Below are 16,274 nucleotides of genomic sequence, written 5' to 3' on the forward strand. Positions count from 1 at the left end.
AACCGTGCATCCGTTTCCGGTGATCTTTATATCGATTTCGACCGAAATCATCTCATATTTTCAGTGGCATGTTTGGTTTGCCAAGTTACTACCATGTTCATCATTTTCCTTCCGGAGCACGCATATGCATCGCATATCATATCTTGCATATCATACATGTTTTGCATCATGTTGCTTGTGCATTTCTCGTGATTGATTGTGGTTCCGTTGCTTGTGTTCTTGTCTTGGGTAGAGCCGGGAGACGAGTTCGTGAACGAGGAACCTGTCGAGTACACTTACGGGGATCAAGCTTTCGACAACTCTGAGAACCTTGCAGGCAAGATGACCACCCCTCGAAATCACTTCTATCTTTGCTTTGCTAGTTGTTCGCTCTATTGCCATGCTCCGCTACCTATCACTTGCTATATCATGTCACCCATATTGCCATGTCAGCCTCTAACCATCCTTTCCTAGCAAACCGTTGATTGGCTAAGTTACCGCTTCTGCTCAGCCCTTCTTATAGCGTTGCTAGTTGCAGGTGAAGTTGAAGTTTGTTCCATGTTGGAACATGGATATGTTGGGATATCACAATATCTCTTATTTAATTAATGCATCTATATATTTTGGTAAAGGGTGGAAGGCTCGGCCTTATGCCTGGTGTTTTGTTCCACTCTTGCCGCCCTAGTTACTGTTATACCGGGATTATGTTCCTTGAGTTTGCGTTCCTTACGCGGTCGGGTGATTTATGGGACCCCCTTGACAATTCTCCTTGAATAAAACTCCTCCAGCAAGGCCCAACCTTGGTTTTACCATTTGCGACCTATACCTTTTTCCCCCGGGTTTTCTAGAGCCCGAGGGTCATCTTTATTTTAAACCCCCGGGCCAGTGCTCCTCTGAGTATTGGTCCAAACTGTCAGTCGCCGGTGGCCACCAGGGGCAACTCTGGTCTGGTCTATCGGAAGCTTGGACAATCCGGTGTGCCCTGAGAACGAGATATGTGCAGCTCCTATCGGGATTTGTCGGCACATTCGGGCGGCTTTGCTGGTCTTGTTTTACCATTGTCGAAATGTCTTGTAAACCGGGATTCCGAGACTGATCGGGTCTTTCCGGGAGAAGGTTTATCCTTCGTTGACCGTGAGAGCTTATGATGGGCTAAGCTGGGACACCCCTGCAGGGTATTATCTTTCGAAAGCCGTGCCCGCGGTTATGAGGCAGATGGGAATTTGTTAATGTCCGGTTGTAGAGAACTTGTCACTTGACCCAATTAAAATACATCAATTGCATGTGTAGCCGTGATGGTCTCTTCTCGGCGGAGTCCGGGAAGTGAACACGGTCTGTGTTATGTATGTCGTAAGTAGGAGTTCAAGATCACTTCTTGGTCATTACTAGATGACGACCGTTCCGTTGCTTCTCTCCTCGCTCTCATTTGCGCAAGCTAGCCACCATATATGCTTTTGCCGCTGCAGCTCCACCTTATTACACCATCCTTCCCCACAAGCTTAAATAGTCTTGATCTCGCGGGTGTGAGATTGCTGAGTCCCCGTGACTCACAGATTCTACCAAAACAGTTGCAGGTGCCGATGATGCCAGTGCAGAGGACGGGGTCGATCTCAAGTGGGAGTTCGACGAGGAACGTGGTCGTTACTATGTGTCTTTTCCTGATGATCAGTAGTGGAGCCCAGTTGGGACGATCGGGGATCTAGCATTTGGGGTTGTCTTATTTTCATCTGGATTTTGACCGTAGTCGGTCTATATGTTTGTATTTTGGATGATGTATGAATAATATTCATGTATTGTGTGAAGTGGCGATTGTAAGCCAACTCTTTATCCCATTCTTGTTCATTACATGGGATTGTGTGAAGATGACCCTTCTTGCGACAAAACCACTATGCGGTTATGCCTCTAAGTCGTGCCTCGACACGTGGGAGATATAGCCGCATCGTGGGCGTTACAGTATGACTATATTCGGAATACATGCCTACACTACATTGATGAATTGGAGCTAGTTCTGTGTCACCCTATGTTATGATTGTTACATGATGAACCGCATCCTGCATAATTCTCCATCACCGATCCAATGCCTACGAGATTTTCACATATTGTTCTTCGCTTATTTACTTTTCCATTGCTGTTGATACAATCACTACAAAACACCAAAAATATTACTTTTGCTTCCGTTACTTTTGTTACCGTTACCACTACTATCATATTACTTTGCTACTAAACACTTTGTTGCAGATACTAAGTTATCCAGGTGTGGTTGAATTGACAACTCAGCTGCTAATACTTGAGAATATTCTTTGGCTCCCCTTGTGTCGAATCAATAAATTTGGGTTGAATACTCTACCCTCGAAAACTGTTGCGATCCCCTATACTTGTGGGTTATCAAGACTATTTTCTGGCGCCGTTGCCGGGGAGCATAGCTCTATTCTTTGAGTCACTTGGGATTTATATCTGCTGGTCAGTATGAAGAACTTGAAAGACGCTAAGACAACAATTTATCCCTCAACTAAGAGGGGAGGTAAGGAACTGCCATCTAGCTCTGCACTTGATTCACCTTCTGTTTTGAGTAAGCTTGCGACACCTAAACCTACTTCTGCTATTCGTTCTGATATGTCGCATGTTATTGATGATGCCACGTCTGCTATGCATGATACTTATGATGAAACTACTTCTATGCTTGATACTACTGTACCCCTTGGTGAATTTCTTGATGAACAAATTGCTAGGGCTAGAGAGAAAGAAATTATTGAAACTGATTATATTGATGAAAGTGATGATGAGAACTTGCCTGTTATTCCTGAGGGTTATGTTTTTGATAAAGAAGCTTCTTTGGCTATTTTAGCTTGCAAAGATAGATATGAGCTCAAGAGATTATTAGCTAAATGGAATCAGCAATCTCTTAATGATAGAATGAGACCTGACCCTGCTTTTGCAACTTCACCTATCTGTCTTACTGATAAGGATTATGAATTCTCTGTTGATCCTGATATAATTACTTTGGTTGAATCTGATCCTTTTCATGGCTATGAATCTGAAACTGTTGTGGCACATCTTACTAAATTAAATGATATAGCCACCCTATTCACTAATGACGAGAGATCTCGCTACTTTTATATCCTTAAAATATTTCCGTTCTCATTAAAGGGTGATGCTAAGATATGGTTTAATTCTCTTGATCCTGGTTGTGTGCGTAGTCCCCAGGATATGATTTATTACTTCTCTGCTAAATATTTCCCTGCTCATAAGAAACAAGCTGCTTTGAGGGAAATATACAACTTTGTGCAAATTGAAGAAGAGAGTCTCCCACAAGCTTGGGGGAGGCTTCTCAAGTTACTTAATGCTTTGCCTGATCATCCTCTCAAGAAAAATGAAATACTTGATATCTTTTATAATGGACTAACCGATGCTTCCAGACATTACTTGGATAGTTGTGCTGGTTCGGTTTTCAGGGAAAGAACACCGGATGAAGCTGAAATTCTATTGAATAATATGTTGACAAATGAAAATAATTGGACACTTCCTGAGCCAGCTCCTGAGCCAGTTCCTGAGCCTATTCCTAAACCAACTCCGAAGAAGAGAGGTGTTCTATTTCTCAGTCATGAAGATATGCAAGAGGCAAAGAAATCTATGAAAGAAAAAGGTATTAAAGCTGAAGAAGTTAAGAATTTACCTCCTATTGAAGTAATACATGGTCTTAATCTACCGCCTGTTGAAGAAACATATGATCTTAATCCATTACCTATTGAAGAACCTCATGGTCTTAATAACCCGACACAGATAGTAAAGGTAAATTCTCTCTATAGATATGATAGAGCTGAAATCCCTCCTACTAAAATTGCTAGCCAATGCTTGGATGAGTTTGATAACTTTATGGTTAAGCAAGAAGATTTCAATGCTTATTTTTGTAGACAATTAAAACAAAATGCTTATACGATTGAACACTTGGGTAATTACATGGCTGATGTTAGAGGTGAACTTAAACTCATTACAAACATGCTTCTATGGTTACCACTCAAGTAGAACAAGTGCTTAAAGCTCAAAATGATTTGCTCAATGAAATGAATAGTAAGAAAAAATGATTATGCTGTTAGAGTGGCTACTAGAACTGGTAAGATGACTCAGGAACCTTTGTATCCTGAAGGCCACCCTAAGAGAATTGAGCAAGATTCTCAGAAAAATAATATTGATGCACCTAGTTCTTCTAAAAAGAAGAAAAAGAAAAATGATAGGACTTTGCATGCTCCTAGTGAACCTATTGCTGAACCACCTGAGAATCCAAATGATATCTCTATTTCTGATGCTGAAACATAATCTGGTAATGAACATGAACCTAGTGAAAATGTTAATGATGATGTTCATGATGATTCTCAACCTAGTAATGATAATGATGTAGAAATTGAACCTGCTATTGATCTTGATAACCCACAATCAAAGAATCAACGTTATGATAAGAGGGACTTTGTTGCTAGGAAACATGGTAAAGAAAGAGAACCATGGGTTCAGAAACCCATGCCTTTTCCTCCCAAACCATCCAAGAAAAAGGATGATGAGGACTTTGAGCGCTTTGCTGAAATGATTAGACCTATCTTTTTTCGTATGCAATTAACTGATATGCTCAAAATGAATCATTATGCTAAGTATATGAAAGAAATTGTCACAAATAAAAGAAAGATACCGGAAGCTGAGATTTCCACCATGCTTGCTAATTATACTTTTAAGGGTGGAATACCAAAGAAACTTGGAGATCCGGGAGTACCTACTATACCATGCTCCATTAAAAGAAATTATGTTAAAACTGCTTTATGTGATCTTGGAGCCGGTGTTAGTGTTATGCCTCTCTCTTTATATCGTAGACTTGACTTGAATAAGTTGACACCTACTGAAATATCTTTGCAAATGGCTGATAAATCAACTGCTATACCTGTCGGTATTTGTGAGGATGTTCCTGTTGTGGTTGCAAACGTTACTATTTTAACGGACTTTGTTATTCTTGATATTCCCGAGGACGATAGCATGTCTATTATTCTTGGAAGACCTTTTTTGAATACTGCAGGGGCTGTTATTGATTGCAACAAAGGCAATGTCACTTTTCATGTTAATGGTAATGAGCATACGGTACACTTTCCGAGGAAACAACCTCAAGTTCATAGTATCAACTCTATTGGAAAAATCCCATTGATTATATTTGGAGGTTTTGAATTTCCTCTTCCTACTGTCAAGAAGAAATATGATATTCTTATTATTGGGGATGTGCATATCCCCGTTGAGGTAACATAGTGTTATTCAAAATTTCTCCGGTTCCATGATTATTCGGAATGAGTTTGTTAACAAGACTTGATCAACCTTGTTAGTGGATTCCTTTTGATGAGCATGAGATGGATGAAACTAGAAGGCACAACCTTCTGTACCCTCTTTCTACTTTCTGTTATTTAGTTGAAATAAAGTAAAAAATAGTATTTTTCTGTTCGTTTTCTGATTTATTCGTGCAATATAAAAATACCCCGAAAATAAAAGTTCTCCAAATGCCCTGAAAATGGAATATGATTTTTTCTAGAATATTTGAGAATTTCTGGCACTGAGAACACAGCAGGAGGGGCAAGCACCTGGCCACGAGGGTGGAGGGCGCGCCCTACCCCACAGGGTGCGCCCCCCTGCCTCGTGGGCCCACGGTGGCCCTCCTCCACTTATTCCTGCACCCATACACTCCTTCTTCCTCCCACAAACACCAATATCTAGCTCAAGCACGAGTTCTAGCTCATTTTGCTGTGATTTTCGATCTCCTTGCTCAAAGCACCTCTCACAAAACTGCTTGGGGAGATTGTTCCTTGGTATGTGACTCCTCCATTGGTCCAATTAGTTTTTGCTCTAGTGCTTTATTCTTTGCAAATTTGTGCTGCCTAGGTGACCATGTTCTTGAGCTTGCATGTCAAATTTATATGGTTCCACGTATTTCTAATGCATGCTATACGCTCTAGGCATTTGTAGGAGTAGTTGCTATCAATTTTATTGAGGTTGGTTCACTTTTGTTTGAAGTTACTAAAAATTTCAGAATATTTCAGAAAATAATGAAGAGATTTTTGAGGGGCTCGTCGAGCCGAAGCTCAAAGTAAAAGCAAAATGAAGAAGCACAGAGGCCCAGATATAATTTGCCTCGCACCGCGGAGGTCCGGTCGTGTGAATGGCCTTCCGATGATTTCTTGAGAAAAGCCGGGATTTATGATGATTTCTATTCATTGGCTGAGAATGCTGGCCTCACCGACTTCCTCCGCGACCAACGTCATCAGTATCTCTTACTCACCAATACTTTTGTGCAAAACTTCTACTATTTTCCTAAGGAATCACCTCCCTCAGTAGAGTTTCATTTATATGATGTTGTTAAGAAGATGCCACTAGATGAATTTTGCGAGGTTTGCAAAATACCCTTCGAGGGTACCTTAGATGAACCACATCGCAAAGATGTGGACGGGTTTATTGACACCATTACTGTGGGGGAAACCGGGAAGGTTTCCGATGCAAGAATCACTAGCATACATTTTCCTGTTTTACGCTACTTTGCTATATTTGCTAGTCGTTGCTTAATTGGTCGCGGAAACTGTGGAAACCTTAGTGTCCCTGATATTATCATTTTGCTCCATGGTTTATATTCCGATAACACTGTTAGTATGGGCGGTATTATTGCTAAATGGTTAAGTATGAACCATACTAAGGGCCCCATCTTTGGAGGTATTTATGCTTCACGCCTAGCTGCGCATTATAACATACCTATTAGGCTCTATGAGAAAGAAGAAAAATTGTTGCCCAATGCTTATTTAGATTATAAGAGTATGTTAGCGCATGACTTTATTGTTAAGAATAGGGAAGGGGAGCTTAAATACAAATTGTTCTTTGATAAACATCACACTGAGACTATTACCTTGCCTGCTCCTTCCTTGTTTAATTTATCTGAAGGTCCGTATCTCGTTCCATGGGCGGCCATTCAAGCCTACCGGAACCCTACACCAGCCCTGGAGCCGGAACCACAATTTGAGCCTCCACGACAGTCTGATTACTGTTGGGATCCGGAGATGACTGCCAGCCAGTGGCAGTCAGTGTCCTCTTCATCTTAGTACGACCCCAGCTACACCTACGGGTATCCGCCAGGCCATCCGTGGCAATGAACCAACTTAGGCCAAAAGCCTAAGCTTGGGGGAGTACGTATTTCCCACCGACATTACATTTATGTTTACGCACACTCATTGCTAGATGTCGGTGCTCATACTTTTTCACTGTAATATCCATGCTAGTTTATTTTCTTTTTCTTGCTTTCTTCTTGTGTGTTTGTTAAACCTTAAGAAAAACCAAAAAAATAGTGATAGCTTCTAGTTAGTTTACTTTTCTTGCCGTAGTAGTAATAATTAAAAGAAAACCCAAAAAGATTTCCCGTTCTTCTTTTGCTTGTTGGGAGCTTTCCCATGTAAATAGTTTTTATTTTTTTCTTTTCTTTGGGGGTCGATAGGAGAAGACCATGATTAAATTGTTGAAGTGGCCCTTATATGCATTACTGTTGATTTAACCAAAAGCCCATATTGCCTTGTCTTCTCCTGTTTATTGAATGCTCGCAGATTCCAGCTTAGTCCAATGCACGTGCACTCTTATTATTATTCACATCGTTCAGTCGTGCAAGTGAAAGGCAATTATGATGATATATGATGGACTGACTGAGATGAGAAAAGCTGGTATGAACTCGACCTCTCTTGTTTTTGTAAATATGATTAGTTCATCGTTCCTGATTCAGCCTATTATGAATAAACATGTTTGCAATGACAATTAGAGATCATAGTTGCTCGTGCCATGCTTGATTAGGTATGAGTTATAATGGTTTACCTTGCGTGCCAACATGCTATTAAAATGGTTGTGATGTGGTATGATGGGGTGGTATCCTCGTTTGAATGATTTAAGTGACTTGACTTGGCACATGTTCACACATGTAGTTGAAACAAAATCAACATAGCCTTCACGATATTTATGTTCATGGTGGATTATATCCTACTCATGCTTGCATCCAATGTTTATTAATTTTAATGCATGTTCATGACTGTTGTCGCTCTCTAGTTGGTCGCTTCCCAGTCTTTTGCTAGCCTTCACTGGTACTAAGCGGGAATACTGCTTGTGCATCCAATCCCTTAAACCCCAAAGTTATTCCATATGAGTCCACTATACCTTCCTATATGCGGTATCTACCTGCCGTTCCAAGTAAATTTGTATGTGCCAAACTCTAAACCTTCAAATAAACATTTTGTTTTGTATGCTCGAATAGCTCATGTATCAATCTTCCATGTTAGGCGGGTTATTCTCAAGAGGAGTGGACTCCGCTCTCACTCACGAGAAAATGGCTGGTCACCGGGATGCCCAGTCCCATGCTTTATGCAAACTAAATCGAAATAATTGCAAACAAAACTCCCCCTGGGACTGTTGCTAGTTGGAGACACTCGTTGTTTTGAGCAAGTCATGGATTGATGCTTGTTGGTGGAGGGGGGAGTATAAACTTTACCATTCTGTTTGGGAACCACCTATAATGTGTGTAGCATGGAAGATATTGCCATCCCTTGGTTGTCATGTTGACAATAAAAGTATGCCGCTCAAAATATTATTTATCTCTATTTCAAAACCGAGCTCTCGCACCTCTACAAATCCCTGCTTCCCTCTGCGAAGGGCCTATCTATTTACTTTTATGCTGAGTCATCACCCTCTTATTAAAAAGCACTAGCTGGAGAGCACAACTGTCATTTGCATCCACTACTATTAATTTATATTGGGTATGACTATGACTGGATCTCTTTTACCATGAATTACAATGTCTAGTCAGTCCTTGATCTTAAAAGGTGCTCTGCATTTATGTTTTGCAGTCTCAGAAAGGGCTAGCGAGATACCATCTTGTTATATCATATCATGATTGTTTTGAGAAAGTGTTGTCATTCGATATTTATTATTATGACTCGCTAGTTGATTATGCTATTGATATGAGTAAACATGCGACCTAAGAGTTATTGCAAATGTGGTTAGTCATAATCTTTGCTGAAAACTTGAATGCTGGCTTTACATATTTACAACAACAAGAGCAAACAGAGTTTGTAAAAGTTTTTCTTTATCACTTTCAGTTTATCAACTGAATTGCTTGAGGACAAGCAAAGGTTTAAGCTTGGGGGAGTTGATACGTCTCCGTCGTATCTAATTTTCCAAACACTTTTGCCCTTGTTTTGGACTCTAACTTGCATGATTTGAATGGAACTAACCTGGACTGACGCTGTTTTCAGCAGACTTTCCATGGTGTTATTTATGTGCAGAAACAAAAGTTCTCGGAATGACCTGAAACTCCACGGAACGTCTACTTGGAAATAATAAAAAATCCTTGCAAAAGATGAAGACCAGGGGGCCCACACCCTGTCCACGAGGGTGGGGGCGTGCCCTCCCCCCTAGGGCGTGCCCCCTACCTCGTGGGCCCCCTGGAGCTCCTCCGACCTCAACTCCAACTCTATATATTTGCTTTCGGGGATAAAAAAATCAGAGAGAAGAATTCATCGCGTTTTACGATACGGAGCCACCGCCAAGCCCTAAAACCTCTCGGGAGGGTTGATCTGGAGTCCGTTCGGGGCTCCGGGGAGGGGGATTCGTCGCCGTCGTCATCATCAACCATCCTCCATCACCAATTTCATGATGCTCACCGCCGTGCGTGAGTAATTCCATCGTAGGCTTGCTGGACGGTGATGGGTTGGATGAGATCTATCATGTAATCGAGTTAGTTTTGTTAGGGTTTGATCCCTAGTATCCACTATGTTCTGAGATTGATGTTGCTATGACTTTGCTATGCTTAATGCTTGTCACTAGGGCCCGAGTGCCATGATTTCAGATCTGAACCTATTATGTTTTCATGAATATATGTGAGTTCTTGATCCTATCTTGCAAGTCTATAGTCACCTACTATGTGTTATGATCCGGCAACCCCGAAGTGACAATAGTCGGGACCACTCCCGGTGATGACCATAGTTTGAGGAGTTCATGTATTCACTATGTGCTAATGCTTTGTTCCGGTTCTCTATTAAAAGGAGGCCTTAATATCCCTTAGTTTCCATTAGGACCCCGCTGCCACGGGAGGGTAGGACAAAAGATGTCATGCAAGTTCTTTTCCACAAGCACGTATGACTATATTCGGAATACATGCCTACATTACATTGATGAATTGGAGCTAGTTCTGTGTCACCCTATGTTATGATTGTTACATGATGAACCGTCCGGCATAATTCTCCATCACCGATCCAATGCCTACGAGCTTTTCACATATTGTTCTTCGCTTATTTACTTTTCCGTTGCTGCTGATACAATCACTACAAAACACCAAAAGATATTACTTTTGCTTCCGTTACTTTTGTTACCGTTACCACTACTATCATATTACTTTGCTACTAAACACTTTGCTGCAGATACTAAGTTATCCAGGTGTGGTTGAATTGACAACTCAGCTGCTAATACTTGAGAATATTCTTTGGCTCCCCTTGTGTCGAATCAATAAATTTGGGTTGAATACTCTACCCTCGAAAACTGTTGCGATCCCCTATACTTGTGGGTTATCATGTCCCCGGCAGAACTGCTCTGCCGGAGCCCTAGATTGGTTTCGCCAAGGTTCCGCCTCGTGGCGGCGGAGTCTCATCCCGAAAGGTTGCTTATGATTTTTCCCTTGACGAAAGACTTCATATAGCAGAAGATGGCCACCGGAGAGCCAACAGGGGGCCCACGAGGCAGGGGGCACGCCCTGGGGGGTAGGGTGCGCCCCCCACCCTCGTGGCCAGGTGGGTCCCCCTCTGGCGTACTTCTTCCGCTCAATATTTTTTATTATTTCTAAAAATAACTTTCGTGGAGTTTCAGGACTTTTGGAGTTGTGCAGAATAGGTCTCTAATATTTGCTCCTTTTCCAGCCCAGAATTCCAGCTGCCGGCATTCTCCCTCCTTATGTAAACCTTGTAAAATAAGAGAGAATAGGCATAAGTATTGTGACATAACGTGTAGTAACAGCCCATAATGCAATAAATATCGATATAAAAGCATGATGCAAAATGGACGTATCAATGAACCACCGACGACGGAAAACCTCTTTAAGGGACTTCGTCTTTACTAACCAATAGTTCAATGCTCTTAGTTTGGTGGACGCATACCTCGGAGCTACCCGCTTTGCCTTTGAGGAGGTAGTGAGCGTTTTATCCCAGGGCTTGCAGGGAAAATCTTATCTGAAGATATATTATTTCGGTCATATTTTGTGTTGATCACAACTTGTTTGCGTAAAAGCAAACTTAATCTGCCGAGCCCAGCAGTAGCCCCTAAGGGTTGACATGGGCACTTGTGTCTGTATCAAGGCTTGATAGTAACCAAAGACAATTCCCTTGATAGGGAGCTTGGGCGAAAAACAATCAACTAGCCGAGGTACTCAACCAGACGAAGGGGAAATTGGACACGACTCTAGCCGAAGTGGAGCGTGTGAAGGAGTTTACTTGAGAGGCACATGGTAATGTCTTTATGTTTTTGCCAGCCATGCTCTGCTTTTTTAAATATTCTAAAGTCGTATGACATCTGATGCTTGTAATACGCGTTGGTATTTCCCCAAAGAGAAGAGGATGATGCAGCACAACAGAGGTAAATATTTCCCTCAGTTATGAAACCAAGGTTATCAATCTAGTAGGAGAACCAAGCAAGACTATGTAAAGAACGCCTGCACACAAACAACAAATACTTGCAACCCAACGCGTAAAGGGGTTATCACAGTATTGAGATAGATTAAATTGTATGAGATTTGATAAATAGATCTAACTAAAACATAAAATAAAATAAATAAAAGAAAATTGCAGCAAGGTATTTTTGGGTTTAATATATGATAGGAAATAGACCCCGGGGCCATAGTTTTCACTAGAGGCTTCTCTCGAAGAAATAGCATATGGTGGGTAAACAAATTACTGTTGGGCAACTGACAGAAAAGCAAATAATTATGACGATATCCAAGGCAATGATCATGTATATAGGCATCACGTCCAAGATTAGTAGACCGAAACGATTCTGCATCTACTACTATTACTCCACACATCGACCGCTATCCAACTGACGTGATAAGCTACAGAGAGGGAGGGGAAAATGCGACGCAAGACTTGCGGGCCGTGAGGGTTTATACAGCGGGCTGGTAAGCATTGGGGTTTTGGGGGATTTCGCCGAGTCGGGCGGGAAGCTTGCGCGGCTGTGTGTGGGAACCTGCGCGGGAATGGGCTCACCGACGATTCATCAGTGCCACTTCGAGGTTCGAGCCACCGTTTGGCAAAAAGAACGCATGTGCGGTGCTCAAGCTTGCACTTGAAGCCTTCTGTGGCAGCGGAGTGACAAGACATGCGAGAGGAGGACAAAATGACACGTACACATACGGTTAATAAAAAAACATTTGCAATTTAATTACCTAGCACACACCGCTCTCTAGTTGCGTCGCGAATGATTGTTCGACCACCGTGTGATGTGGAACGCGACATAGTTTCACATCATGCCGCCAGCTCGCAACTGCCGGCCGGCTTGTAGACGACCATTCCCTACGTGTTCAACTGCTCTATGCGTGTGGTTGCTCGCGGTTGAGGCGGTCACAACGCGCTCTACTCGCGTCCCGCTGCACGTGCTCTGCTCTCGCACCCTCCGCGTGCACTGCCAGCATTTGGGGCCGGCGCACGATCACGTCCATTCGTGCTGCCATTATGCATGCGGTTGCGTCGGACGTGGCGCCACGATGCAGTTACCCGATGCAAAAGCTGCCATGCGGACGTACCGAGATCCAGGCCGCCTGGCCCCCATTTATTCCCGAGGCCATTTACCTTAATCTCTCGCGCCCCACGACACAATAAGCACATCCACGACGACACATACATAGAGGATATCCAGCGGCTCCAATGGCGCTCCCCGTGGCTCCAATGGCACTCCCAGCGGCTGACGACGACAAAGAGTGGCAGTTCACCACACCTCATGTAGTGGACACGCACGTGAGGGGAAGGACCTCTCGGTGGTGTACACGAATGAGCCGGTCTTGGTGGAGAGATCCATCCACACTATGGAGCAGTTGCTTGCTGAGGACAAGTACCAAGTGGCCGGCTTCGACCTCGAGTTCATCGCTGGTCGTGTCGGGTATGATCAGAAGGTTGTCGTCGCCCAGTAGTGTGTGCGCCATGACATCCTCGTCTACCACTACCACCTAGCCACAAGGCCTTATGAGAATTTCGCTAGGTTTATCAACATCCTCGACTACAGTTTCGCTATGGTGGACACGGACAATGATCTAAAAGCGCTCAAGGTTTCGGGCTTGGCCTGCCGGAATCTTGTCGACATCCATGACCACTACATGGTCTGGGGCAGCACGAAAAACAATCAGGACTCCCTGGTTGACCTCGCCTCGGCCTATATGAAGATGAAGGATGAGAGCAAAAAGGACAAGATCACCTCGCACAATGCCTGGGAGCAGAGACTGGATGAACAACACGTCAAGTACGAGACCAAGGATGCGTACACAAGCCACGAGATGTATAGGTGAATCATTGACATGAGGAAGTGCCTTTGCCCCGCCCCACACGAGGGATCAAGCCACAGAGCAGTGGTGACAGCGTCACAAGAAGCAGATAACAACACTGGAGCTATTGCCATTGCCAAGGAACCCAGGTTTCACAAGAGAACCAAGCACATCAAGTGTCATTTCAACTCCATTCGTAGTTATGTTATGGATGGAGACATAGAACTTTGCAAAGTACATATGGATCTAAATGTGGCAGACCCATTGACTAAACCTCTTCCACGGGCAAAACATGATCAGCACCAAGACTCCATGGGTGTTAGATTCATAACTATGTAAACTAGATTACTGACTCTAGTGCAAGTGGGAGACTGTTGGAAATATGCCCTAGAGGCAATAATAAATTGGTTATTATCATATTTCCTTATTCATGTTAAAGGTTTATTATTCATGCTAGAATTGTATTGACCGGAAACTTAAATACATGTGTGAATACATAATCAAATACTATGTCCATAGTGAGCCTCTAATAGACTAGCTCGTTGATCAAAGATGGTTAAGGTTGCCTAACCATAGGCATGAGTTGTCATTTGATAACGGGATCACATCATTAGGAGAATGATGTGATGGACAAGACCCAGCCGTAAGCTTATTAGTTGATCGTATCAGTTTATTGTTATAGCTTTCTTCATGTCAAGTATCTATTCCTAAGACCATGAGATTGATGACCCACAAGTATAGGGGATCAATTGTAGCTCTTTTCGATAAGTAAGTGTGTCGAACCCAACGAGGAGCGGAAGGAAATGACAAGTAGTTTCAGTAAGGTAATGTCCGCAAGTGCTGAAATTGTAAGTAACTGAGTAGTTTGATAGCAAGATAATTTGTAACGGGCATGTAACGATAGTAGTAACAAAAGTGCAGCAAGATAGCCCAATCCTTTTGAGGCAAAGGGCAGGCCAAAACGATCTCTTATGTGGGTGGACCGGTGCTTAGGTGTTGTTCTTACTTGAACAAACCTCCTACTTATGATTTACCCTCCCGCTATCATCCGCAACTATGAGAAAAGTATTAAGAATAAATTCTAACCATAGCATTAAACTTTTGGATCCAATCGGTCCCTTGCGGAATAGCGCATAAACTGGGGTTTAATCTTCTGTCACTCTCGCAACCCATCGTCTAATTGCTACTCCATAATGCATTCCCTTAGGCCCAAATATGTTGAAGTGTCATGTAGTCGACGTTCACATGACACCACTAAGGGAATCACAACATACATACTATCAAAATATCAAACACATATCAAGTTCACATGATTACTTGCAACATGATTTCTCCCGTGACCTCAAGAACAAAAGTAACTACTGACAAATGATAATCATGCTCAAGATCAGAGGGGTATTAAATAGCATATTGGATCTGAACATATAATCTTCCACCAAATAAACCATATAGTAACCAACTACAAGATGTAATCAACACTACTAGTCACCCACAAGCACTAATCTAAATCTATAGTTCCGGTAACAAGATTGAACACAAGAGATGAACTAGGGTTTGAGATGAGATGGTGTTGTTGAAGATGTTGATGGAGATTGCCCTCCCCGAGATGGGAGAGTTGTTGGTGATGATGATGACAATGATTTCCCCCTCCGGGAGGGAAGTTCCCCCAGCGGAGTCGCTCCGCCGGAGGGCAAAAGTGCTCATGCGCAAGTTCCGCCTCAAGACGGCGGCGCTCTGTCCCGAAAGTCCTCTCCTTATTTTTCTAGGTGAAAATGACCTCTATACCAAAAGATGGGCACCGGAGGTGGGCCTGGGTGAGCACAACCCACCAGGGCGCGCCTGGGCTCTCTGGCGCGCCCAGGTGGGTTGTGCCCACCTGGTGGGCCCCCTCTGGTAGTTATTTGCTCCAATATTCATCATATATTTGATAAAATATCTCCGTGAAGTTTCAGCTTGTTTGGAGTTGTGTAGAATAGGTGGCCTGACGTAGCTTTTCCAGGTCCAGATTTCCAGCTGCCGGAATTCTCCCTCTTTGTGTATACCTTGCATATTATGAGAGAAAAGGCATTAGAATTACTCCAAAAAGCATTATTATGGATAAAAACATCATAAACAATAGTAAGGAAACATGATGCAAAATGGACATATCAACTAGCCCAAGCTTAGACCTCGCTTGTCCTCAAGCGAAAAACCGAAATCGAAAAACATGTCCACATGCTTAGAGAGAGAGAGGTGTCGATAAAAACAAAATACGCACATAGAAGCATCATGTTCATTATTATAACAACAACAAACTTAAACATAAGACTCTTATCATAGACTTCTCATGAATAAGTGACACTTCATCACACTATTGAAGTATAAAGCAAAAACTCTATTAAAGACCAACAAACTATGTTCTCAGCCAACTTTGCAACTACAATTCATCATCTTTTCAGGAAGAGTCACGTATCGGAGCCTTTAGGCAAGTCCACATACTCAACCATCATATAGTATTCTATGATTGCTAACACTCACCGCGTACACATGAACAAAACGTTTCAACCAGACACATAGAAAGATAGGGGCTTATAGTTTCGCCTCCCAACGTATTCACCTCAAGGGTGATGTCAACAATAATAACTCATGCTATCTATATTCAAATAGACATATGTGCCTAGATCTTTCCTCGCCACATGATGCTTGCCAAAGGAGAAAAATAAAAAGGAATAGAAGGAAAACTTTGACTCTTTGCATA

Source organism: Aegilops tauschii, chromosome 3 (genome assembly GCF_002575655.3).
Source record: "Aegilops tauschii subsp. strangulata cultivar AL8/78 chromosome 3, Aet v6.0, whole genome shotgun sequence".
NCBI lineage: Eukaryota > Viridiplantae > Streptophyta > Magnoliopsida > Poales > Poaceae > Aegilops > Aegilops tauschii.